The sequence below is a fragment of the Lynx canadensis genome, chromosome A1 (assembly GCF_007474595.2).
Source record: "Lynx canadensis isolate LIC74 chromosome A1, mLynCan4.pri.v2, whole genome shotgun sequence".
NCBI lineage: Eukaryota > Metazoa > Chordata > Mammalia > Carnivora > Felidae > Lynx > Lynx canadensis.
The window spans coordinates 173,849,304-173,872,627 of NC_044303.2; the positions used below are offsets into that span (position 1 = coordinate 173,849,304).

The following is a 23,324-nucleotide window of genomic DNA, read 5'->3' on the forward strand; positions in this document are numbered from 1 at the left end:
ATGCCAGCTTGCTGGAATGTGCAGTTTTTTACTCAGCTTCATTTTGATTTGTAAATGTAATTAAGAATTATGTAAAAGAAAGTAATATTGTTTGGCTGAGACTGGATCATAGTTACTCATTTTTGTAATATATTGACCCAAGATGGTATTTTTTAAACTATTAGAAGAGACTAAGGCAAATGTAAATGTTAATTTTTATGTGTTTGGAAAGTGGGAGAAAGAGAATGTAAATGCTGTAAAGTCTCTAAGTGTGATAGCAATGAATCACCTGTAGCTATTTAAATTACAGTTAATTAAAATTAAATAAAAAAATCCCTTTCGTTATACTGGCACATTTCAAGTGATCAAAGTCACATGAGTCTAGTGTCTGCTGTATTAGATGACACAGTTATAGAACATTTACCTCATTGTGGTAAACTTTAAAAATTTGTTTATTTATTTACTTATTTATTTAGAAGGAGAGGGAGAGAGAGCACACATATGCAGGGAAGGGCCAGAGAGAGGGAGAGAGAATCCCAAGCAGTCTATGCACTATAGCATAGAGCCCTACATGGGGCTTGAACTCATGAACTGTGAGATCATGACCTGAGCTGAAATCAAGAGTCAGACACTTAACTGACTGAGTCACCTGGTGCCCCTCATTGTGGAAAACTTTATTGGACAGTGTTGCTTTTGGACAGTGCTGCTTTAGATCTTAACATCTCTTCTTTGTTCCTTCTTTCCATTTGTTTATTAGAGATTTCCGTTGGTCTTTAGGTTACATAGAGAAAGGCAGTGAATTAAGTCATTGTTTTTTCTTCCAAGTTTACTTCTCTTTTTTCTTTATCTTCTAGCTCATTTGATGGTAGAACCCCTCATTTGCCTTGTTATTAAAACTCAGAATTGTATTTAACTCATTCCTCTTTCTCATATTTTATACCTAATCATTCACCACATTCTTTAGTTTTTACCTCTTAAATGACACTCAATCTATTCTTTCTCTTTCATTTCCATTTCTTTCCTTGATCATCTGTTATTTGAGTTCTTGTTATTGAGATCATGTTGTTATTTGAGCTCTTGAGTCTGTTAAGACTCTGAACTTGATTGTCTATCTTTGGTTTTTCTCTACATTTCACTTAATTTACTCCAACTTTTTTTTTTTTTTAATGTTTATTTATTTTTGAGAGAGAAAGACAGAGCATGAGCAGGGGAGGGGCAGAGAGAAAGGGGGACACAGAAACCAAAGCAGGCTCCAGGCTCTGAGTTGTCAGCAGAGAGCCTGATATGGAGCTCGAACCCACAAACTCTGAGATCATGATCCAAGCTGAAGTCGGGTACTTAACCGACTGAGCCACCCAGGTGCCCCTACTCCAACTTTCTTTTAAGAATTCCGATTTTAGATTGTTGTATTCACTTACTTAAAAAATCTTTGATTCTCTAGTCCCTACAAGATCAGTTTAGAATTTTAATATAGTATACTTCATTACAACCGTCACAGTTTGTTCTCATTTGTATTCTTATCAGTAGTGCATTAGTTGCCTTGTTCCTTTTGAAGGGTGTGACCACATTTTTTATTTTTCCCAATTTCATAATGAAAAAGTTGTGTATTTTTTAATAGTTAGGAAAATTGAACATGTTTTCACATCTCTGTTGGGTATTTATTTTTTTGAATTTCCTTATAGTCTAGTTTTTAATTAGGATTTTGGCAAAATAGTTTTTAAAAAGGTATGAAAGAAAAAAATAAAAAAATAAAAAGGTATGAAAGTATAAAGAAGAAAACAAGGGGTGCCTGGGTGGCTCAGTCGGTTAAGCATCTGACTCTTGATTTTGGCTCAGGTTGTGATCTCATGGTTCATGAGTTTGAGCCCTATGTCGGGTTCTGTGCTGACAGTGCAGAACCTGCTTAGGATTCTCTTTCTCTCTGCCCCTCCCCTGCTCGTGTTCTCTTTCTCTGTCAAAAGAAATTAATACAATTAAAAAAAAAAAAGAAAATAAAAGAATCCATCAATTCTACCAGTTGAATAACTTGTGTTAATATTAAAAATAACTATACACATACACACACACAGATATGTCAAAACATTTTATACATACATGTTAAAACAGATAAAAACAGTTCAAAACTATTTGAAAACAATAGTATGGAAAGCTATATAGTGAAGATGTACACCTCAGTCAGTGTACATTTAAATAAAGATAATAATTTTTTCTCTATTCTTCCAGAAAAGTTTTTTTTATGAATATGCTATAAATAAAATCTTTTACAGGAAAGGAATCATGCTACATAGGCTGTTTTGCTTTTTAATTTAATATTTATTGCAGATCTTTTTATAACAACAGATACAGATCTAACTCATTGATTTTTTTTTAAGTTGTCAAATATGCCGCACAGGAGAGTCCATAAAATGCAAATCATAATTTATTTATTTATTTTTTTTCTTAAATCCCCATCACCTATTTCACCCATTCTCCCCCCACCTCCCCTCTGATAACCATCAGTTTGTTCTCTATAGTTAAGAGTCTGTTCTTGGTTTGTTTCTGTCTCTTTTTCCTTTGCTCATTTGTTTTGTTTCTTAAATTCCACATGAGTGAAATCATAAGGTATTTGTCTTTCTTGGACTTATTTCACTTAGCTCCATCCAAGTCATTGCAAATGGCAAGGTATCATTCTTTTTTATGGCTAAATAATATTCCTTGCAAATGGCAAGGTTTCATTCTTTTTTATGCCTAAATAATATTCCATTATCAGTATGTATACATATATATACATACATATATGCCACATCTTCTTTATCCATTTATCTGTTGATGAACACTTGGGCCGATTCCAAATCTTGGCTATTGTAAATAATGCTGCTATAAACATAGGGGTGCAGGTATCTCTTTGAATTAGTGTTTTTGTATTTTTTGGGTAGATATCCAGTAGTACAATTACAGGATTATAGGGTAGTTCTATTTTTAAATTTTTGAGGAAATTGCATACTGTTTTCTGCAGCATCTGCACCAGTTTGTATTCCCACCAACAGTGCATAGAGGGTTCCTTTTTTTCCATATCCTTGTCAATGCTTATTTCTTGTGTTTTTGATTTTAGCTATTCTGATAGGTGTGAGGTGATATCTCATTGTAGTTTTGATTTGTATTTCCCTGATGATAAGTGATACTTAGTATCTTTTCATGTGTCTGTTGGCCCTCTGGATGTCTTCTTGGAGAAGTGTCTGTTCATGTGTTCTGTCCATTTTTTTTTTTATTTGATTTTTTTTTTGGGGGGGGTATTGAGTTGTATCATCAGTTCTTTATATTTTTAGATACTAATCCTTTATCTGATATGTCATTTGCAAATATCTTCTCCCATTCTGTAGGTTGCCTTTTAGTTTTGTTGTTTCCTCTGCTATGCAGAAACTTTTTATTTTGATGGAGTCCCAATAGTTTATTTTTGCTTTTATTTCCCTTGCCTCAGGAGGCATATCTAGAATACTGTTGCTATGGCCAGTGTGAGAGAAATTACTGCCTGTGGTCTCTTCCATGATTTTTATGGTATCAAGTTTCATCTTTAGGTCTTTAATCCATTTTGAATTTATTTTTGTGTATGCTGTAAGAAAGTGGTCCACTTTCATTCTTTTGCATGTAGCTGACAAGTTTTCCCAGCACCATTTGTTGAAGAGACTTTTTCCCATTGAATATTCTTTTCTGCTTTGTTGAAGATTAATTGATCATATATTTATGGGTTTATTTCTGGGTTTTCTGTTCTGTTCCATTGATCTATATGACTATTTTTGTGCCAGTACCATACTGTTTTACTATAGCTGTGTAATATAACTTGAAGTCTAGAATTGTGATACTTCTTTTTTTGTTTTTTTTTTAATCCAAGTTAGTTAACATATGGTGTAATAATGATTTCAGGAGTAGAATTTAGTGATTCATCACTTACATACAGTACTCAGTGCTCATCCCAACAAGTGCCCTCCTTGATGCTCATCACCCACGTAACCCATCTCCTCACCCACCTCCCCTCCAGCAACCCTCAGTTTGTTCTCTGTATTTAGAGTCTCTCATGGTTTGCCTTCCTCTCTATTTTATCTTATTTTCCTTTCCTTTCCCCTCTGTTCATCTGTTGTGTTTCTTAAATTCCACATGTGAGTGAAATCATATGATATTTATCTTCTTTTGAGTGACTCATTTCACTTAGCATAATACACTCTTAATTCCATCCATGTGGTTGCAAATGGCAAGATTTCATTCTTTTTGATCACCGAGTAATATTCCATTGTGTGTGTGTGTGTGTGTGTGTGTGTGTGTGTGTGTGTGTATACACCACATACTCTTTTTTTCTTAAATTTTTTTTTTTGCGGTTTATTCATTTTTGAGAGACAGAGCATGAGTGGGGGATGGGCAGAGTGAGAAGGAGACACATAATGTGAAGCAGGCTCCAGGCTCTGAGCTGTTAGCACAGAGCCCAACAGGTGGCTTGAACTCAAAAACTGTGAGACTATGACCTGAGCTGAGCCCCATGCTTAACCTACTGAGCCACCCGGGTGCCCCATACCACATCCTCTTATCCATTCGTCAGTCGATGGACATTTGGGCTCTTTCCATAATTTGGCTATTGTTGATAGTGCTGCTATAAACATTGGTGTGCATGTGCTCTTTTGAGTCAGCATTTTTATATCGTTTGGATAAATACTTAGTAGTGCATTCGCTGGGTTATAGCGTAATTCTATTTTTAACTTTTTGAGGAACCTCCATAGTGTTTTCCAGCGTAGCTGTACCAGTTTGCATTCCCACCAGCAGTGCAAAAGGGTTCCTCTTTCTCCACATCCTCGCCAACATCTGTTGCCTGAGTTGTTGATTTCAGCCATTCTGACAAGTGTGAGGTGGTATCTCATTGTGGTTTTGATTTGTATTTCCCTGATGATGAGTGATGTTGAGCATCTTTTGATGTATCTTTGAGCCACCTGGATGTCTTCTTTGGAATAGTGTCTGTTTATGTCTTTTGCCTACTTCTTCACTGGATTATTTCTTTTTTGGGTGTTGAGTTTGGTAAGTTCTTTATAGATTTTGAATTTTTTTTTTTCAAGATTGCTTTGGCTATTCGGGGTCTTTTGTGGTTGCATACAAATTTTAGGATTGTTTGTTCTAGTTCTGTGAAAAATGCTCTTGGTATTTTGATGGGGATTGCATTAAACATGTAGATTGCTTTGGGTAGTAGAGCCATTTTAACAATATTTGTTCTTCTAACCCATGAGCATGGAATGTCTTTCCATTTTTTGTGTTGTCTTTAATTTCTTTCATCAGTGTTTTATGGTTTTCAGAGTATAGCTCTTTCACCTCTTTGATTAAGTTTATTTCTAGATGTTTTATTGTTTTTGGTGCACTTGTGAATGAGTTGTTTTCTTTATAAATTTTTTTTTTTCAACGTTTATTTATTTTTGGGACAGAGAGAGACAGAGCATGAACGGGCGAGGGGCAGAGAGAGAGGGAGACACAGAATCGGAAACAGGCTCCAGGCTCTGAGCCATCAGCCCAGAGCCCGACGCGGGGCTCGAACTCACGGACCGCGAGATCGTGACCTGGCTGAAGTCGGACGCCTAACCGACTGCGCCACCCAGGCGCCCCGAGTTGTTTTCTTAATTTCACTTTCTCCTGCTTCATTATTAGTGTATGGGAATGCAACAGATTTCTATACATTGATTTTGTATCTTGTGACTTTACTGAATTCATTTATCCGTTCTAGTTGTTTTTTGATGGAGTCTTAAGTGTTTTCAATATGTAGTATCGTGTTTTTTGCAAATAGTGAAAATTTTAATTCTTCCTTACTGATTTAGGTACCTTTTATTTCTTTTTGTTCTCTGATTGCTGTGGCTAGCACTTTCAGTATTATGTTGAATAAAAGTTGTGAGAGTGGACATCTTTGTCTTGTTCCTGACTTTAGGGGAAAAGCTCTCAGTGTTTCCCCATTGAGAATAATGTTAGCTGTGGGATTTTCAGATAAGCCCTTTATTATGTTGAGATGTGTTCCCTCTAGACCTACTTTGTTGAGGGTTTTCATCATGAGTGGATGTTGTACTTCGTCAAATGCTTTTTCTGTATCCATAGAAATAATCATACGGTTTTTACATTTACATAAAATACAAAATCATACTTTAAAAAAATAATTCAGATATCTGTATTCACTACCTTAGAAGCCCTCTTGACTTAGTGTGACCCTCATCAGTTGCATCCCTTTCCACCCATCTAGAGGTAAGCACTGTATTTGTTTTACATTTCCATGATTTTCTGTACAGTTCTACCACATATATGTGTATTTCATTTTTTCACCCCCCATTTATGTGTATTTCAAAACAGTACATATACACTAAAAAGCAGTCTTAATGGTTACATGCTTTAACCAACATTTTTCAGTAATCATTTCTCCAAAAATTTGAAGTTTTACCTTAAAAAAATTTTGAGAGAGAGAGAGAGAGTGCATGTTGGGGAGGGGTGGAGAGAGACAGAGACACAGAATCCGAAGCAGGCTCCAGGCTCTGAGCTGTCAGCACAGAGCCCCTTGTGGGGCTTGAACTAATGAGCCATGAGATCATGCATGACCCAAGCCGAAGTTGGACGCTTAAGTGATGAGCCCCTGAGCTCCTGTAGTTTTACCTTTATTGTAAACTAAAATCTTGTCAATAAATGGACTTGTTTATGGATTTTCTATTTTGTTCCATTAGTCCATTACAGACTTTTGAAATAGTTGTGTTGATTATCTTGGGTTTTACAGGTAGGCACTTATACCTGCTAATAATGGATCATTTTCTCTTTTCCTTTCTAGTATTTATACCTTTTTTTGTTGTTTGTTTTGTTACATTGATTATAGCTTCTAGAATAATGTTGATTGATTTCAGTGATAGAGTACATCTTTGTCTTGACTTGAATTTAATTGTAGAAGTATTCAGATATTTTGTTTCATATTTCTATTTTTTATTATGTTACAGAAATATTAATTGCTTATTTAATATTAGTGTTTTTAGGAATGGGTATTTAATCAAATGCTGCTTCATTTTTTAACAAGATGATGGTATAGTTTTTCTCCTTTAATCAGTTAGTTTTATATAGTACATTAATATTATTTTCTAATTTTGGCACATTTTGCAATCTGGAGTAAATCTTGGTCACTATATATTACGCTAACATAATACTGTATTTGCTTTCTTAATATGTTAGGATTTTTGCATCTGTATTCCTAGTGGCATTGGTTTTTGTATAATTGTCCTTTTTTTGTACCTTCTGAATTAGATTTTAGTATCAAGTTTAAGCTATCACACTTTTTCACCTTCTGTTGTCCTGCCACAGTTTATATAGTAAAGGAATCATCTTTTTTTTTTAAAGTTTATTTTTAAGAGAGAGAGAATGTGAGGGTATGAGCAGGGGAGGGGCAGAGAGAGAGGGAGACAGATCTTTTACCTGTTTTTGAATTGGGTTGGTTGTTTTCTCACTGTTGAGTTTTGAAAGTTCTTTATATACTCTAGCTAAAAGTCCTTTATTAGGTACTTGCTTTTCAAATATTTTCTCTTAAATTCATGGCTTGTCTTTTCATTCTCTTATCAATATTTTGAATGCTAAAAGTTATTTTAATGACATCTGTTTGCCAATTTTTTTTTTTTTTTCAACGTTTTTTTTTTTTTTATTTTATTTTTGGGACAGAGAGAGACAGAGCATGAACGGGGGAGGGGCAGAGAGAGAGGGAGACACAGAATCGGAAGCAGGCTCTAGGCTCCGAGCCATCAGCCCAGAGCCTGACGCGGGGCTCGAACTCACGGACCGCGAGATCGTGACCTGGCTGAAGTCGGACGCTTAACCGACTGCGCCACCCAGGCGCCCCGACCAATTTGTTTTTTATGGATTGTGCTTTTGGTGGCATATCTAAGAAATTGCTTAACCCAACAAACTTCAAGCTGTATTACAAAGCTGTAATCATCAAGACAGTATGGTACTGGCACAAAAACAGACACATAGATCAATGGAACAGAATAGAGAACCCGCAAACATATGGCCAACTAATCTTTGACAAAGCGGGAAAGAATATCTGATGGAATAAAGACAGTCTCTTCAGGAAATGGTGTTGGGAAAACTGGACAGCGACATGCAGAAGAATGAACCTAGACCACTTTCTTACATCATACATAAAAATAAACTCAAAATGGATGAAAGACCACAATGTAAGACAGGAAGCCATTGAAAAAATCCTAGAGTAGAAAACAGGTAACAACTTCTGTGACCTCAGCTGCAGCAACTTCTTACTTGATGGTCTCCAGAGGCAAGGGGAATGAAAAATGAACTATTGGGACCTTATCAAAATAAAAAGCTTCTCACAGCAAAGGAAACAATCAACAAAACTAAAAAGCAAATGATGGTTGGGAGAAGATATTTGCCAATGACATATTAGATAAAGAGTTAGTATCCAAAATCTATAAAGAATTTATCAAATGCAACACCGAAAAACAAATAATCCAGTGAAGAAATGGGCAGAAGACATGAGTAGACACTTTTCCAAAGAAGGCATCCAGATGGCCAACTGACAACATGCAAAAATGCTTAACATCACTCAACATCAGAGAAATACAAACCAAACCACAATGAGATACCACCTCACACCAGTAAGAATGGCTAACATTAACAACTCAGGCAACAACAGATGTTGGCAAGGATGCAGAGAAAGAGGATCTCGGGGCGCCTGGGTGGCGCAGTCGGTTAAGCGTCCGACTTCAGCCAGGTCACGATCTCGCGGTCCGTGAGTTCGAGCCCCGCGTCAGGCTCTGGGCTGATGGCTCAGAGCCTGGAGCCTGTTTCCGATTCTGTGTCTCCCTCTCTCGGCCCCTCCCCCGTTCGTGCTCTGTCTCTCTCTGTCCCAAAAATAAATAAACATTGAAAAAAAATTAAAAAAAAAAAAAAAAAAAAGAAAGAGGATCTCTTTTACACTGTTGGTGAGAATGCAAACTGGTGCAGCCACTCTGGAAGACAGTATGGAGGTTCCTCAAAAAGTTAAAAATAGAATTACCCTATGACCCAGCAATTGCACTACTAGTTACTTATCCAAGGGATACAGGTATGTATGCTGTTTCGAAGGGACACATGCATCCCCATGTTTATAGCACCACTACCAACAATAGCCAAAGTATGGAAAGAGCCCAAATGTCCATCAATGGATGAATGGATAAAGAAGATGTGGTATATATAGATAATGGAATATTACTTGGCAATTAAAAAGAATGAAATCTTGCCATTTGGAACTATGTGGATGGAACTAGAGAGTATTATGCTAAGCGAAATTAGAGAAAGACAAAAATCATATGATTTCACTTATATGTGGAATTTAAGATACAAAACAGATGAACATAAGGGAAGAGAAACAAAAATAATATATAAACAGGGAGGGGGACAAAACAGAAGAGTCTCATAAATATGGAGAACAAACAGGGTTACTGGAGGGGTTATGGGAAGGGGGATAGGCTAAATGGGTAAGGGACATTGAGGAATCTACTCTTGAAATCATTGTTGCACTATATGCTAACTAACTTGGATGTAAATTTAAAAAATTAAAAAAAAAACAACTTACAGTGCCAAGGGGGGAAAAAATAAAAGAAATTGCTTAACCCAAGTTCACAAGGATTGTCTCTTGTGATTTATTTTAGAAATATTATGTTAGGTGCTACATTTAGATCTATGATCTATTTTGAGTTAATTTTTATATAGTGTAGTATAGCTCCATGTTCATTTTTTTGCACATCATACCCAATTTTTTTTTTTAACATTTATTCATTTTTGAGAGCGAGAGAGACAGCATGAGTGGGGGAGGGGCAGAGAGAGAGGGACACACAGAATCAGTGGTAGGCTCCAGGCTCTGAGCTGTTGGCTCAGAGCCTGACACGGGGCTCAAACTCACGGACTGCGAGATGAGACCTGAGCCTAAGTCAGACGCTCAACCAACTGAGCCACCCAGGCGCCCCAACATCATACCCAATTTTTTGAGCACTGTAGGTTGGAAAGGCTTTTCTTTCTTCACTGTACCATTGCACCTGTGTTAAAAATCAGTCATGTTTATTTATGTGAATTTAATTCTAGACTTTATTCCACTGATCTTTTTGTCTGTCTTAACTCAGTTTATAATGCTGCTTTGATTATTATAGTGTTTGTTTGTTTGTTTATTTATTTATTTATTTATTTTAGAAAGCACACAAACAGGGGAGAGGGACAGAGGGGGAAAGAGAAAGAATCTTAAGTAGACTCCACACTCAACATGGAGCCTGATGTGGGGCTCGATCCCATGACCCTGGGATCATGAGCTGAGCCCATATCAAGAGTCAGATGCTTAGCCAAGTGACCCAGCCAGGTCCCCTCCCCCTTTTTAAGTTTGTTTGTTTTCTTTAGAGAGAGAGAGAGAGAGAGAGAGAGAGAGAGTGAGTATGAGTGGGGGAGGGGCAGAGGGAGAGAGAGAATCTTAAGCAGGCTCCATGCCCAGCACAGAGCCTGACATAGGGCTTGATCTCATAACTGTGAGATCATGACTTGAGCCCAAAGGTGAGACGTTTAACCGAGTGAGCTACCCGGTACCCCTGATTACTATAGGTTTTTGAAATAAAACAGTGTCAGTCTTCTTTGATCTTTGTTAGAGGTTTTTGGCTATTCTAGTTCCTTTGTATTTCTACATGAATTTTGAAATCAGTTTGCCAGTTCTACAGAAATTTTGTTATTTGATTGGAATGATGTTGAATTTATAGATCGATTTGAGAGAGAATTAATATCTTAATATGGAGACTTCTGGCCAATGAGTAAGGTATATTTTTCTATTTCTTTAAGGTTGTCTCTAACATCTCATGGCAATATTTTGTAGTTTTCAACATACAGATCTTTCACATCTTTTGTCAGATTTAACCCTAGGTATTTGATGTTTTTTGATGCTTTTGTAAATGGAATTCTTTTAACATTTCAGGTTTTTTTTTTTTTTTGGTAGAATATGCATAGAAATGATTTTTGTATTTTTTCTTGTATTTTGCAACCTTGGAAACTTATTCTAGTATATTTTTATAGATTCCATCAAATTTTCTACATGGCCATGTTTATTTATTAATGGTTATTAATAAAGACTGTTTTGCTTTTTTCTTTGCAATCTGGATTCCTTATATTTCTTTTTGTTGTTTGATTTCCCAGACTGGAACCTCTCGTATAATGTTGAATAGAAAATGCCAAGAATAGACCTCTTGGTCTTGTTCTTGATCTTAGGAGGAATGCATGTAGTCTTCCATTATTATGATGTTAACTGTAGGTTTTCCATAGACACCTTTTATCGGGTTCTCGGTTTTTTTTAAAAAAAAAAAGTTTATTTTTTTAGTAATCTCTGTATCCAATATGGGGCTCAAACTCACAACCTTGAGATTAAGAGTCACATGTTCTTCCAACTGAGATGGTCACATGCCCCGAAGAAGTTCTCTTTTGTTTCTAGTTTACTAGTTGAGAGTTTTGATCAGGAATGAAGCATTTGTGAAATGCTTTTTCTATATGGATTGAGATGAACTTATAATAATCCTTTTTAAGTTCGTTTTAATATTGTGAATCACATTGATCTTTGAATGTTAAAGAAATTCAGCATTCTTGGGACAAACTCCAATTGCTCATGATGTATTATCCTTTCATAATGTTGGATTTGATTTGATAAAATTTTAATTGGGATTTTTGCACCTCTGTTTATGAGGGTTATTAGTTTGTAGTTTTCTCGTAATATCTGTGTTTGGTTTTGATGTTGGGTGATTTGGGCTTTATTGAATGAGTTGGAAAATATATCATCTTCAGTTTTCTGGGATAGTTTCAGTAGAATTGGTATTATTTCTAATTTAAGTGTTTGATAGAATTTACCAGTAAAGTCATCGGGGCTTGAAGTTTTGTTTGTGGGAAGTATTTTAACTACAATTTTGATTTCATTATTACATATAAGGCTATTCAGGTTAAGTCTTTATTTTTTTAAGGTAACTCTTGTTTTTTTAATTTTATTTTTTATTTTTTTAAATTTGCATCCAAATTGGTTAGCATATAGAGCAACAATGATTTCAGGAGTAGATTCCTTAGTGCCCCTTACCCATTTAGCCTATCCCCCCTCCCACAACCCCTCCAGTAACCCTCAGTTTGTTCTCCATATTTATGAGTCTCTTCTGTTTTGTCCCCCTCCCTGTTTTTATATTATTTTTGTTTCCCTTCCCTTATGTTCATCTGTTTTGTCTCTTAAAGTCCTCATATGAGTGAAGTCATACGATTTTTGTCCTTCTCTAATTTCACTTAGCATAATACCCTCCAGTTCCATCCACGTAGTTGCAGATGGCAAGATTTCATTCTTTTTGATTACCGAGTAATACTCCATTGTATATACCACATCTTCTTTATCCATTCATCCATTGATGGACATTTGGGCTCTTTCCATACTTTGGCTATTGTTGATAGTGCTGCTATAAACATGGGGGTGCATGTGTCCCTTCAAAACAGAACACCTGTATCCCTTGGATAAATGTCTAGTAGTGCAATTGCTGGGTCGTAGGGTAGTTCTATTTTTGGTTTTTTGAGGAACCTCCATACCATTTTCCAGAGTGGCTGTACCAGCTTGCATTCCCATTAAGTTAACTCTTTCTTGAGTGAGCTTTGATTGTGTCTTTCAGGGAATTTGTCCATTCCAACTACATTGCTAATGTAAAGTTGTTTTTAATATTAACTTTACCCTTTTTAAAATCTGTAGATGTATAATGATAACACCTCTCTGGTTTCTGATATAATTTCTTTAATCCTAATCAGTCCAGTTTTATTGCTTTTTGTTCATTGATTTTTCTGCATTGTTTGTCTGTTTTCTCTTTCATTGATCTCTTTTTTTTCTAATTTTTTTTAACGTTTATTTATTGAGAGACAGAGAGACATAGCACGTGAGCAGGGGAGGGGTAGAGAGAGGGGGAGACACAGAATCTGAAGTAGGCTCCAGGCTTTGAGCTGTTAGCACAGAGCCCAACGCGGAGCTCGAACTCACGAACCGTGAGATCATGTCCTGAGCTGAAGTCAGTTGCCTAACCAACTGAACCACCCAGGCGCCCCTCTTTCATTGATTTCTACTTCGGTATTTTTATTTTTTTGAAAAAAAATTTTTAAATGTTTATTTATTTTTGAGAGAGAGAAAAGGAGGGGCAGAGAGAAAGGGAGACACAGAATCTGAAGCAGGATCCAGGCTCTGAACTATCAGCACAGAGCCCGACGCAGGGCTGGTACCCATGAACTGTGAGATCATGACCTGAACCAAAGTCAGATGCTTAACCGACTGAGCTACCCAGATAGCCCTGGTTTTTATTATTTCCTTTCTTCTGCTTACTTTAATTCCTTCTGTTTTGTTTTTTGTTTTTATTTTAGTGCACGAGTAGAGGAGAATAGCAGAGGGAGAGACAGAGAATCTTTTTTTTTTTTTTAAGTTTATTTATTATTTATAGTTTGAAAGAGAGAGTGAATGATCGGGGCTGAGGCAGAGAGGGAGGGAGGGAGAGAGCATTCCGAAGCGGGCTCCCCCCTGTCAGCATGGAGATGGACTCAGGGCTTGAACTCATGAATCGTGAGATCATGAACTGAGTCAAAATGAGGAGTCAGATGCTTAACTGATGGAGGTACCCAGGCACTCTTAGAGAATCTTAAGCAGGCTCCATGCTCAGTGTGGAGTCCATTGTGGGGCTTAATCACCTACAACCCTGGGATCATAACCTGAGCTGAAATCAAGAGTTGGTTGCTCAATTGACTGAGCCACCCAGGTGCCCCTAATTTTCTTTTCTTTTTTTTTTTTTTTTTTTCCAACGTTTATTTATTTTTGGGATAGAGAGAGACAGAGCATGAACGGGGGAGGGGCAGAGAGAGGGAGACACAGAATCGGAAACAGGCTCCAGGCTCCGAGCATTCAGCCCAGAGCCCGACGCGGGGCTCGAACTCACGGACCGCGAGATCGTGACCTGGCTGAAGTCGGACGCTTAACCAACTGCGCCACCCAGGCGCCCCTAATTTTATTTTCTTAATGTGGAAGGAAGTTAAGGTCATTGATTGGAGACATTTATTTCTTTTGAGAATGAGAGAGCAAGTGGGGGAAGGGGAGAGCAAGAGGGAGAGAGAGAATCTTAAGCATGCTCCGTGCCCAGCACCCCAGCACGGAGCCAGACATGGGGCTAGATCTCACTGGGGCTAGATCTTAGTCCTGAGATCATGAGTCTGTGTTGAAATCAAGAGTCAGATGCTTAACTGACCAAGCCACCCTGATGTCCCGACATTTATTCTTTTTGATATTGGTGTTTAATGCTATAATTTCCCATTAAAGCATGCTGCAGATTCTTACATGTTGTGTTTTCATTTTTATTCAATTCAAAATACTTTATAATTTCCCTTTGTGTTTTTGGGGTTTTTTTTTTGTTTGTTTGTTTTAGATTTATGGGTTATTTAGAAATGTGTTATTTATTTTCTAAATACTTGGGAGTGTTTCTAGAGATTTTTTGTTACTGATTTTTTTAAAAAAAAATTTTTTTTTTCAACGTTTATTTATTTTTGGGACAGAGAGAGACAGAGCATGAACGGGGGAGGGGCAGAGAGAGAGGGAGACACAGAAGCTGAAGCAGGCTCCAGGCTCTGAGCCATCAGCCCAGAGCCCGATGCGGGGCTCGAACTCACAGACCGCAAGATCGTGACCTGGCTGAAGTCGGACGCTTAACCGACTGCGCCACCCAGGCGCCCCTGATTTTTTTTTTTAAGTTTTTATTTTGTTTTTTCATTTTGAGAGACATAGAGAACATGAGTGGGGGGAGGGGCAGAGAGAGAGGGAGAAAGAGAATCCCAAACAGGCTCCATGCCATTAGCATGGAGTCCCATGTGGGGTTCAGTCTCATGAACTGTGAGATCATGACCTGAGCTGAAATCAAGAGTTGGACACTTAACTGAGCCACCTAGGTGCCCCTTGTTACTGATTTCTAATTTAATTCCTTTGGCCGTATGTACTTTATATGAGTTGAATCTTTTACAAATTGATTGAACTTTGTTTTGTGGCCCAGAAAAATCATTTATCTTAGTAAATATTTCATGTGTACTTGAGAAGAATGTGTTTTTTTTGTTTTTTTCCCTATAATTATCAATATAATCAAGTTGGTTGATATTGTTGTCAAATCTATATCCTTATTTATTTTCTGCAAATATTACAACTATTTTGACAGAGATACTAAATAAAGGCTGTTTGTGTAATTGTGGATTTGTCTGTCTCTTCTCAGTATTGTCAGTTTTTGTTTCATATATTTTGAAGTTTTATTATTATGTATGTAAACTTAAGAATTTTATCTCTTCTTGATAATTGATCCCTTTATCATTATGAGATTATCTTTTTTATTGCTGGTGATATCCTTTGTTCTGACATCCACTTATTATGACATATATATAGCTATCCAGTCTTCTCTTTTTTTTTTTATTGATAGGAAAATTCTTTAATCAAAACAAGCTTATATGTTAATATTTATGGCTTAATTAGAATAAATCTGTCCAAATTAAAATTGTATTAAGCACCAAATACAGAATGACTCGTTTGTGTTATGTAATAGAATTCCCTCAAAACAATGGGTCCTATTTCCTTTTTAAGATCTATGAAAAGCATGGGCGCCTGGGTGGCGCAGTCAGTTAAGCGTCCGACTTCAGCCAGGTCACGATCTCGCGGTCCGGGAGTTCGAGCCCCGCGTCAGGCTCTGGGCTGATGGCTCGGAGCCTGGAGCCTGTTTCCGATTCTGTGTCTCCCTCTCTCTCTGCCCCTCCCCCGTTCATGCTCTGTCTCTCTCTGTCCCAAAATAAATAAAAAACGTTGAAAAAAAAATTAAAAAAAAAAAAGATCTATGAAAAGCAAAACATCCAATTTTTGAAATAATTTAATTTTACATCTACAGATGAATTAACCATGAGGCTAAAACATAATATATGTCACATGCGAATACTATTTTTTGGTGGAACTTACAAATCGTAGACCTAAAATTGTAACTATCTTGTCTTAATTTCCCCCCATTTACTTAGTTTTCAAACATGAGAAGTGTCTTTGAGCTATTGAAAATTACTCCATGAACTAATATTCAAAACAATATTTTTGGTATGCTGTCCTTTAGCTATATACCCATAAATGTTGTATGTTAACATTGGGTTTAATATAGAGACTGTCAAAGTGCCAGTACTTTTTACTTTTTCTGCTGCTTTGAAGAAATGAAGTGTACATTCTTTGCAATCCTGTCACATAAATGATACAGAAATGAGAATAAAGTTTCCTTTTAATATAGCCATGTTTTCCAATAGTGAATTTTTTTCAAAAAAATTTTTTTTAGTTTTTTTAATGTTTATTTATTTTTGAGAGACAGAGAGAGAGACAGAGCACGAACAGGGGAGGGACAGAGAGAAGGGAGACACAGAATAGGAAGCTTGCTCCAGGCTCTGAGCTGTCAGCACAGAGCCCAATGCACAGGGCCCAAACCCATGAATTGTGAGATAATGACCTGAGCCGAAGTCGGACGCTTAACCAACTGAGCCACCCAGGCGTCCCTCAATTTTTTAAAATGTTTTTATTTTTGAGAGAGAGAGAGAGACAGACAGACAGACAGAGTGTCATTGAGGGAGGGACAGAGAGAGAGGGAGACACAGAATCTGAAGCAGGTTCCAGGCTCTGAGCTGTCAGCACAGAGCCTGATGTGGGGCTTGAACCTGCTAACTGCGAGATCATGACCTTTGCCAAAGACCAAAAGCTTAACCGACTGAGCCACTCAGGTGGCCTTCAAATAGGTTACTTTTTTAATGTGGTATTTACTTAAATTTAGTATATAAGCATCAGAGATTGATTTTTTTCTCCCTAAATAAGAAAATACAACTTCTATGACTTCCTTAATGAGTTTGACTTAAAAAGAAAACTTAGGAAGTTGAGATATTAAAAACAAACTTGTTTTAAATTTTATCTACTAGTGCTTATTAGGGGTATTAGATGGTTCATTTCAAGAGGGTTAATAACCCTAAACCAGACTTATTCCTGTATATAATCCATTTTGTTTTGTTCAGGACAGTCCTGTGATTTTACTGAATTCCCAGGCACAAAACTAAATTATCTTCAAGTTTTGTACTTTGTACAATTGTTACTTCAACTTTAGTTAAGTATCTGGTTCTGTTACAGAAAGGCATAAAGATATTGTTACAGAGAAGCAGAATAATGTAACACCATGTAGACTGGGAGATTAAAATGGACTTTTGATAAAAGGAGAGAATCAGTATTTAGGTAGATGTAGCATTTATTTTTAACTTTATTTATTTTGAAAGCAAGCGAACAGGGGAGAGGCAGAGAGTGGGAGAGAGAGAATCCCAAGCAGGCTCCACACTGTCAGCATGGAGCCAGACGTGGGGCTTGAACTCACGAACTGTGTGATCATGACTTGAGCCGAAATCCAGAGTTGGATGCTTAATCGACTGAGCCACTCAGGCGCCCCCTAGATGTAACATATTTTATCTATCATAAATTTCTTTGCCTTTTACAAAACTCATGAGTGAAAGGACAGTCTGTAAATCCAAGATTTAAAAAAACTGCACAAAACCCACAATATTTGGGGAAAAGGTTTATACAAAGTTTTTCAAGTGGAAGTTTTTTCTGTCAATTACGCAATAACATATACACTAATTGAATATATGTCACAACCATAATTCTAAATTTATCATTTTCTAAATGGAATTTCCTCATATTTGCTGTAGGATAAGCTTTTACTATTACACAAGTACAGTGAACAATAATGTTTAGTTACTTTTAAGCAAAGTAAAGCAGTTTTCTTTCTCAAAGTGAGTTTTAAACATCAAAACAGGCCTATAAAATTTTAAAACTTTTCAGCAGTCTCAGTATTTCAAATGAAAACCATTATAAACTTCTCAAATGATCTTTATGTTATAAATCTGTCAACCTAGTTACCTAGTGTAGAATTCTTCAGAGATTTTTCTGTGTCTTTGCTGGATGGCTTTTTGTTAGTGTCGGCCTCATGTTTGTGTTTGCTTTCTTTGTTGTTACATTCATTATGTTGTGGCCATTAAGCTTGCTTTTGACTTGTCTTCCATGCTGTTTTTCCCCATCCTATTATTTTAAATCTATTTGAATCTTTACATGTAAAGTATATTTCTTATAGTTAGCATGTATAGTTGAGTCTTGCTTTATTATCCAATCTGACCATCACTGCCTTTAATTTTGTTGTGTAGACCATTCACATTTTATGTGATTATTGGTAAGGTTAGATTTGGATCTATCATCTTGCTGTTTGTTTTCAGTTTGTTCCATCTGTTCTTTGTGTCCTTTTTTGACTTTCTGGGTTTTCTTCTGTATTAATCAAGTCTTTTTTATGATCTCATCTTCCTTTTTTGACTTACTGGTTATAACTCTTAATATTTTAATGGTTTATTTAGAGATTTTAGTATGTCTATTTTGCCTATCATAATGTAACCTCATGATGTTATACCACCTCATGTATAATGTAAGCATTTTATGATAGTTTACTTTTATTACTTTGCCCTGAACTTTATGTTATTGTTGTCATGTGTTTTTCTTGTACATATATTATAAGCCCCATAGTACATTGTTATTATTTTGCTTAAACAATCAGTTTTTGAAGCTAAGGAGAAACAATCATATATTTATCAGTGGTTTCCATTTTTGGTGCTCTTCAGTCCTTTGTATAACTTTATATCTGGTGTCATGGTATCATGGTTTTCAGTGTGATTGGGCTGCCATAGCAAAATATTATAGATTAAGTGGTTTAAAGAACATAAATTTATTTCCTCACAGTTTTGGAGACTGGAAGTCTAAAATCAAGGTGCCAACAGTGTCATTGTCTGGTGAGGACCCTCTCCTTGGGTTGTAGATGGCTACCTTTTCACTGTGTACTTATATGGCTTTTCCTCCCTGATGCACTGGTTGAAAGAGTAAGTTCTCTGGTGTCTCATTCTATAAGATACTGTCTAAATATCAATACATTGGGGATTAGGACTTCATTGTATGAATTTTGGATGGGTGTAGGGGGAGATGTGATGACACAGTCTAGTCCATTGCAGTGTTCCTGCTGCCTCTAGGGCTTTACTATTTCTTTTTTTTTTTTTAATTTTTTTTTTTTTTCAACGTTTATTTATTTTTGGGACAGCGAGAGACAGAGCATGAACGGGGGAGGGGCAGAGAGAGAGGGAGACACAGAATCGGAAACAGGCTCCAGGCTCTGAGCCATCAGCCCAGAGCCTGACGCGGGGCTCGAACTCACGGACCGCGAGATCGTGACCTGGCTGAAGTCGGACGCTTAACCGACTGCGCCACCCAGGCGCCCCAGGGCTTTACTATTTCTTGTGAGTAGGTCAGATGGCTGAAGTTACTGCTTCTCTTTGTACTTTCTCAAGTACTGGCTGTTTCTTCTTTGTTTCACGACAGTACTACTGACCCGGAGGTGGGGTAAGTACCCTCTTACTTGTTTCCAGACTTACTAGAAAAACCTAGTTTGAAACACAAACCATTGTGGTAGGCCTGCTACCCCACCCGTGAAGTAGTCATCTCCTATCCTCCGGGTCACCTGCCTCTCACCAACCATCCCACTTCATGACCATTCATTGACAATTTTAACAGCTACTTATTAGACTGAAGCATATGAAGTTGCAGTTTTTGTAGGTTCAACCTAAGGTATGATCTGTCCAGTATGCTGGCCTCTCAGTTCCCTGACCTTTTGGCCATCAACTCCCATGGATTATACCATGTCAGCCTTTCTCAAGTGGGGTTCGGAGAGAGAAGTAAGCCCAAGACATCCACTGTATGTAATGAATTAACTTCTGTCTTTTGCATCTAGAATGGTTTCAGTTATGTACCATCCTTGGGAGAAATAAGGAAACAGCCAGTTCATTTTCTGTGTTCTTGGTTCCTCAACCCTGGTTGAACCTGTCAGTAATAATTGTGCCACTTCCAAGATCTTGTTTTCAGATCTCCCATTCTTTGGTGATCACCACCACCTATCTTTTCCAACTCACTCCCTCTAATACCCTAACTGCAATAATCCTTCAGCCACACTAGGACGTCTAATTCCAGACTATCACCTTTTCATTGTCCCATTACCCTGTCATGTCCTCACTTCTCACTAATTTAGATTTCATTGTTATCATATTAACAATTCCCTTGAATATTCTCTCAACTCATTTCTAATTTCTGTTGTACTCCCTGGCAAAACCCAATTTTGGTTAAATCCAACCCTCCATCTATTTATTTGTGTCCCTACGTAAGCAGCACAACAATGCTGACTGGGTTCACATTATATTTAAGGCCATAAACCTCAAGTGGCCCCTCAGTACTGCCTAGCAATCCACATGTTTCCACAGTCTGTTTATTCCTCTACTATCCCAGAGACTCTGTTGCTTCTCCTCTGCTGTCCTTAAACCTCCAATATCTATCCTGACTCGACTGTCACCATTCTTCTTTGTTTTGATACAACAACTTTGTCTCATAAATATGATTCACACATTATATAATTCACTAAAAGTGTAATCCAGTGGTTTTTAATATATTCATAGTTGTGCAGCTATAACCACTATCAATTTTGTAGCATTTTCAGTAACTGAAAAAGAAACCTGTTCCCATTAGCAGTCACTCTCCATTTCCCTGCCAACATCCAGCCTTAGGCAACCACTCATCTACTTCTGTCTCTATGGGTTTGCCCATTCTGGGCATGCCATATAAATGGAATCATACCATATTTGGTCTTTTGTGACTGGGTTCTGTCACTTAACATATGTTTTAAAGTTCATCCATGTCATAGCATGTGTCAGTACTTCATTCCTTTTCTTTTTTTTTTTTAATAGCAGCTACACCATTTTATACTTATATCAACAATATACTAGGATTCTAATTTCTCCACATCCTTGGCAACACTTGTTATTTTCTGTGTTTTTTAAAAAAATAATTATTGGGGCGCCTGGGTGGCGCAGTCGGTTAAGCGTCCGACTTCAGCCAGGTCACGATCTCGCGGTCCGTGAGTTCGAGCCCCGCGTCGGGCTCTGGGCTGATGGCTCAGAGCCTGGAGCCTGTTTCCGATTCTGTGTCTCCCTCTCTCTCTGCCCCTTCCCCGTTCATGCTCTGTCTCTCTCTGTCCCAAAAATAAATAAACGTTGAAAAAAAAAATTTAAATAAAAAAAAAAAAAATAATTATTATAGGGATGCCTGGCTGGTTCAGTTGGAAAAGTTGTGCAACTCTTGATCTCGGGGCTGTGAGTTCAAGCCCCATGTTGTGTGTAGAGATTACTTAAAAATAAAATCTTTACAGGAAATTATTATAACCATTTTACTGAGTGTATAGTGGTTATCACATTGTGGTTTTGACTTGCATTTTCCTAATGTCTAATGATCTAGATCATCTTTTTATATGCTTCTTGGTCATATCTAAGAAATATCTAAGTTCTTTGCCCATTTATTAGTTGCAATTGTTTGTTGTTCAATGGTGTTAATTTTTATATTGTGCCTATTAAATCCTTATATATATGATTTGCAGATATTTTCTTCCATTCTCTGAGTTGTCTTTTTCACTTCGTTGATGGTGTTCTTTGATGCAGAAAAGCTGTAAATTTTGATGAAGTCCAGTTTATTTCTTTTGCTTTGTTGTTTGTACTTTTGATGTTATATCTAAAATTTTTTTTGGCAAATAGAGTCATGATAGTCTTTAAATGTTTATAGTTTTTGCTCTTTGATCCATTTTGAGCTAATTTTTGTATATGGTACGAGGTAGACATATGTGTATGTGTGCATGCATGTCTTGTGTAGTTTAAAATACATATAAAACTTAGCATTTTAACCATTTTAGGTGTACAGTTCAGTGGCATTAAATATATTCACATTGTTGGTTAGTTGTAGGAGTTTTTATATACTGTGGATATTAACTCCTTTTCAGATACCTGGTTTGTAAATATTTTCTCAGACTCTGCAGGTTGCTTTTTTACTCTGTTAATAGTACCTTGATGCTCAGTAGTTTTTAAGTTTTGCTATAATTAAGTTTGTCTGTTTTTTCTTTTGTTGCTTGTGCTTTTGGTGTCATATCCAGGTTATCATTACCAAATCAAGTGTTATGAAGCTCTCCCCACTATTCTTCTAAGAGTTTTAATATTGTAGCTTTTACATTTAGGTCTTTTGTCCACTTTGTGTTAGCTTTTGTATATCATGTGAGATAGGGATCCAGCTTTGAATATGTAGATTGCTTTGGGTACTATTGACATTTTAACAGTATTTGTTCTTCCAATCCATGAACATGGAATATTTTTCCATTTTTTGTGAGTCTTCTGCAATTCCTTTCATAAGCTTTCTGTAGTTTTCAGTGTATAGATTTTTCACCTCTTTGGTTAAATTTATTCCTATGTATTTTATGATTTTTGGTGCAATTGTAAATGGCATTGATTCCTTTATTTCTCTTTCTGCTGCTTCATTATTGGTGTATAGAAATGCAACTGATTTCTGTACATTGATTTTATGACTTGCAGCTGAATTCAAAATAACACCAGCATTCTTTACAGAGCTAGAACAAACAATTCTAAAATTTGTATGGAATCAGAAAAGACCCCGAGTAGCCAAAATAATATTGAAAAAGAAAACTAAACCTGGAGGCATCACAATCCTGGACTTAAAGCTGTATTATAAAGCTATAAACATCAAGACAGTATGGTACTGACACAAAAACAGACATATAGATCAATGGAACAGAATAGAGAACCTGGAAATGGACCCACAAACATATGACCAACTAATCTTTGACAAAGCAGGAAAGAATATCCAATGGAAAAAAGTCTCTTCAGCAAAAGGTGTTAGGAAAACTTGACAGCAACACGTAGAAGAATGAACCTGGACCACTTTCTTACACCATATACAAAAATAAACTCAAAATGGATGAAAGATCTAAATGTAAGACAGGAAGCCATCAAAACCTTTGAGGAGAAAGCAGGCAAAAACTTCTTTGACTTCGGCTGCAGTAACTTCTTACTCAGCACATCTCTGGAGGCAATGGAAACAAAAGCAAAAATGAACTACTGGGACCTCATCAAAATAAAAAGCTTCTGCACAGCGGAGGAAACAGTCAGCAAAACTAAAAGGCAACCAACCAAATGGGAGAAGGTACTTGCAAATGACATATCTGATAAAGGGTTAGTATCCAAAATCTATAAAGAACTTCTCAAACTCAATGCCCAAAAAACAAATAATCCAGCAAAGAAATGGGCAAAAGACATGAATAGACACTTTCCCGAAGAAGACGTCCAGATGGCTAACAGAC

General features: G+C 36.8%; 1 protein-coding gene across 2 annotated transcripts in view; it reads left to right on the forward strand.

Annotated features, from left to right (window-relative positions):
• UIMC1 (ubiquitin interaction motif containing 1) overlaps positions 1-23,324 on the forward strand; it is a 119,483-nt gene that overhangs the window by 7,865 nt on the left and 88,294 nt on the right. The window lies entirely within an intron of this gene.